The sequence below is a fragment of the Mustela nivalis genome (assembly GCF_964662115.1).
Source record: "Mustela nivalis genome assembly, chromosome: 9".
Taxonomy (NCBI): Eukaryota; Metazoa; Chordata; class Mammalia; order Carnivora; family Mustelidae; genus Mustela; species Mustela nivalis.
Window position 1 is genome coordinate 30,368,763 of NC_139028.1, and position 4,988 is coordinate 30,373,750.

At 36.5% G+C, this 4,988-nt stretch overlaps 1 pseudogene across 1 annotated transcript; it reads left to right on the forward strand.

Annotated features, from left to right (window-relative positions):
- The first annotated feature begins 3,488 nt into the window (after nucleotides 1-3,488).
- On the forward strand, nucleotides 3,489-4,336 carry LOC309873590 (non-selective voltage-gated ion channel VDAC2 pseudogene; annotated as a pseudogene). Its single transcript has one exon. The product of its transcript is annotated as a non-selective voltage-gated ion channel VDAC2 pseudogene (transcript).
- Nucleotides 4,337-4,988: the final 652 nt, after the last annotated feature.

Sequence of the window (4,988 nt, forward strand, 5' to 3'; positions counted from 1 at the left end):
AATGAAAATTTCATGGGGGATATTGAAGAGACATGCAAACAGAAGATTGTAAATGAAGAAAGAAAAGGATCAGAGAGAAAGAGATAATGAAAGCTAAGCAAGGAAAGTCTAACAAACATATAATTGGTGACTCCAGAAAAGTCAAAGCAAACCATTAGAAAAAAATGTTTTAAAATTATAATCCAAGACATAGAAATAAATTGCATTTTAAAGGTCCCATGTATACCTGATAAATTTGATCTAGACAATGAACTCTGAGAAAATCTTGCAAAACTGGCCTTAATTGGAAAAAAAAAAAAGCCATGTAATTCCCACACAAAAAGATGAATTCTTTATGAAGATAAAAGGAAAAAATAACACAGTCACCAGACTTCTCAAAAGCAACACAGACAGCAGTGAAGGAGCTTTTTAAAGAAACTCAAAGAAAAAGTAGTGTCAAGATATTTTTTATCCAGCCAAGTGGGCCTTTGTATATATATGCTACAAAAAGCAGATTTGAGAATACAGTAACTCTATCAAAGAACTCCATCTCAGAATTCTCAGAATTCTACTGAAGTGTGAACTTCATCCAAACAGAAGATAACCAAGCAGGGGCACCTGAGTGACATAGTCGGTTAAGCATCCAACTCTTGGTTTTGGTTCAGATCATGAGCTCAAGGTCATGATCTCAGGCTCCCTGCTGAGATTCTCTCTCTCTGTCTCCTTCTGCCCCTTCCCATACCACTTGTACACATGTTCTCTCTCTAAAATAAATAAATCTCAAAAAAAAAAAAAAGATAACCAGGTAAACTTCAAGATATTATTCATAGTAATGTGCATGTATGCATGTGCATGTACATGTGTATATCAATATTATATATTTATTATATATCATATATATACACATAGATATTATATATATTAATTGTTCTGTATTATATATTATATGTTAGTGTGTATATGCACATATGTTATATAAATTACACAGTCACATACAGTACTGTAGAGGTAGGAAGACTAAAACAGTGTAGAGTTATGAGTGGAATAGTAGTAGGTAAATGTTTTCTTCTCTGAGAAAGATGAAAAGATATAACTAAAAACAACTAGGCGAAAAAAAAGAGAAAGGAAAAAATGGAATAACATCATTGACTGCTATAAGATTAATAGGTACAAGTCAAAACTTCTGTTTACAACCAAATAGTAAAAGATTAAAACCAGACTCTAAAAAATTAAGAAAAAATAAGATTAGAGATAGGATTAAGGGGAAGAATACAAATGTAACCACTGGAAGAAAAAATACACACTTAAGATACATATATATATATATATATATATGTGTGTGTGTGTGTGTGTGTGTGTATTATTATTTTTTAATATTTTATCACAAGTAGGCAGAAAGGCAGGCAGAGAGAGAGAATGGAAGAGAAGCAGGCTCCCTCCTAAGCAGAGAGCCCAATTCAGGGCTCAGTTCCAGCGCCCTGGCAGAGGCTTTAACCCACTAAGCCACCCAAGCACCCCTAAAATATATTTTCAAATAGCAAGAAGAAAAACTCAATAGAAAAAGAAACAATGTAAATGTAATCAGTAATCATAACATTTTTATTTTTATTTTTTTAAAGATTTTATTTATTTATTTATTTGTCAGAGGAAGAGAGGGCACAAGCAGGAGGAGCAGCAGGCAGAGGAAGAAGCAGGCTCCCCACTGAACAAGGAGCCCCATGTGGGATTCAATTACAGGACTCTGGGATCATGACCTGAGCTGAAGGCAGATGCTTAATAGACTAAGACACCCAGGTGTTCCCATAACATAAATTATATGGCCATTCTGAGGTCAAACATAGCAACCCTATGATACAGGTAAAAGGTTTTAATTCACTTACTCCTATATACTGAATGTTTATGCACCTCAAGAAAACCTCATTGAAATCTAATTTCCAACGTGATGATATTTGAATACAGGACATCAGGAGGTGACTAAGTCATAAGGCTAGAGCCCTCATTAATGGGATTTGTGTCCTTATGAGCGTCTCCAGAGAGCTCCCTCTGTAAGGAGACAAGTATCTATGAGCTAGGAAATGGCCCTCACCAGACATTCTTTCTTTCAGGGCTTTGATCTCAGACTTCAGCCTCTACAACTGTGAGAAATAAATTTATGTTGCTTATAAGCCACCTAGTCTATGGTATTCCATTATAATAGTTTGAACAAAGTTACCTACTTAAATAAAGTAGATTTTCAAATTGGCTAATGACACAAAACCCAATTATTCTCTATACAGGAAATATACCCAAAATGTAAATGTCTGGAACGCTAAAAAGAAAATGTGGCAAATATGTACTAGGCAAAGGAAAACAAAATGAATACAGGAAAGACCATCTTGATATCAGACAGAATTGAATTTAGGCAAAAGTATAAAAGAAAACTTCAATGTTGTAATGTTGAAAGTTGCAGCTCACAATAAATATTTGATAGTTATAATTATGTCTGCACCAAAAAATAGAAAATAATCTATATAAAACATAAAATAAAGACATTGCAAGGAGAAACTGATTAAAAATAATAATAAGATACATCACTCTCAAATGATGTCAGTGAAAAAATAATGATTAGAAGATTTAAAGAACATAATAAAATACCAATAAGATAGATTAAATATAAATATGAACATATTTATATTTTAAATATATAAAAAATATAAATACATTTATATACATAAGTAAATCACTCTGATGGGAGAGAATATGCCTTCTTTCCAAATATATATGGATCATTCATAAGAAAATTGATCATATATAGGATCATGAACAAAAGCACCGTAAATTTGATAGATTAGAGATATTAGGAAAATATTTTTATTAGAATCCAAGCCAAACACAAAATTCATTCATTAAAAATTTTTGAAATAAAAATGATATCCACTTTGAAAACATCAAATAAAATTAAACTTTTTTATCCAACTTTTTTTTTTTTAAGATTTTACTTATTTATGAGACACAGAGAGAGACAATGAGATCAGGAACACAAGTGGGGGTGGGGGTGGGAGAGGGAGAAGCAGGCTTCCCGTTGAACAGAGAGCCTGATGCAGGGCTTGATCCCAGGACTCTGGGATCATGACCTGAGCCAAAGGAAGATGCTTAACGACTGACCCACCCAGGCACCTTATCAAACTTTTGAGTGCTTTCACTTTGCCGAGCAAAGTAAGCGAATTTACAAAAAAACAGTGATCATGAAAATAGTACATAACAGAATATATGGGATACCCAGGGCAACCCTTAAGAAAATAAATATAAGAAAAAAGAAGGGAATTAAAATGGTTACACAAGTTATATCTAATAAGAACAAAAAGGCAGTGATGATGAAATAAGACATTTTCCTTCATCCTCCAGCTGTGGAAGCTGCAGCCGACGCTGAGTCCCTGAGCTCCTGAGCGAGTTGAGGGGACTCCGCATCAAGCAGAGTAGCAGCCTCCCCTCTCAGGAAACCACTGGGTTTCCCCTGGCCTTACCTTCCCATGGCCACCTGTGGACAGAGACATGCGTGGCCAATATGTTTCCACCATATGCTGACCTTGGAAAGACACCAGGGATATTTCCAGCAGAGATTTTATTTCGGGTTGGTGAAACTGGGTGTGAAAACAAAGTCATGCAGTGGTGTGGGATTCTCAATATCTGGTTCATCTCATACAGACACTGGTAAAGTTCGTGGAAGAGCAGGGACCAAATATAAATGGTATGGGTCTTGTCGGAATTCCACAGAAAAATGGAACACAGATAACTCTATGGGAACATAGTTTGCAATTGAAAACCAGATATATCAAGGTTTAAAGCTCATATTTAATATCCTTTTCGCCAACACAGGCAAGTGGTAAAATCAGGTCTTACAAGAGGGAGTTGATAAACCTTGGTTGTGATATTGACCTTGACTTTGTTTGGTTAGCTATGGTTGGTTATGAGGGCTGGCTTGCTGGGGACCAGAAGATCTCTTGACAGTGCCAAGTCAAAGCTGACAAGAATTAACTCTGCGATGGGTTTCAGGACAGGGGACTTCCAGCTATACACTAATGTCAACAATGGGTCAGAATTTGGAGGATCGATTTAGCAGAATGTATGTGAAGATACTGACACTTCAGGAAACCTTGCTTGGACATCAGGTGCCAACTACACTCACTTCCACGTTACAGCCAAGTATCAGTTGGATCCCTCTGCTTCCACTTCTGAAAAAGTCAACAACTCTAGTTTGATTAGTGTGGGCTCAGACTCTGAGGCGTGGGTCAAGTGTACACTGTCTGCTCTGCTACCTGGGAAGAGTATTCATGCTGGACGTCCCAAAGTTGGGCTCGTTCTGAGGCTAGAGGCCTAATCCAGCTGAAAGAAACCTCTGGGAATGGATATCAGAAGCTTTCACCTTTGTGTATTTCTAGTGTGACCAAGATGATCAAAACAAAGTCTGATCTAAATAAGAGCTGTGCTCTATCTATCTATCTATCTATCTATTTATTTGACAGATAGAGATCACAAGTAGGCAGAGAGGCAGACAGAGAGTGAGGAGGAAGAAGGTTCCTCTCCGAGCAGAGAGTCCGATGCGGGGCTCGATCCCAGGACCCCGAGATCATGACCTGAGCTGAAGGCAGTTGCTTTAACTCACTGAGCCACCCAGGTACCCCTAAATATTCAGACAGTGACTCGTTAGCTGGGTTCTAGGTGAATTGGGATCTGAGCTAGATACCAACACGGCAGTCATGCAATCCCCTATATGTTACTTAGATGTATTTAGCTGTTGAATATGCTTCCCCGCAATAATGAAATAGACCTTTATGAATGCTGTGCAATTGTATGCGTGTTTTCTTTTATGTCCCTATTAGCGTTGCAGCAAGATATAAAATAAACATTCAAAAGTTAATTGGTTTCACATACACAAATAATAAATAGTTAGACAATATAATGGAAGAGAAATTCTCATTTACAATGATGAAGATATAAAGATGAGATACTTAGGACTAATTGGTAAGATA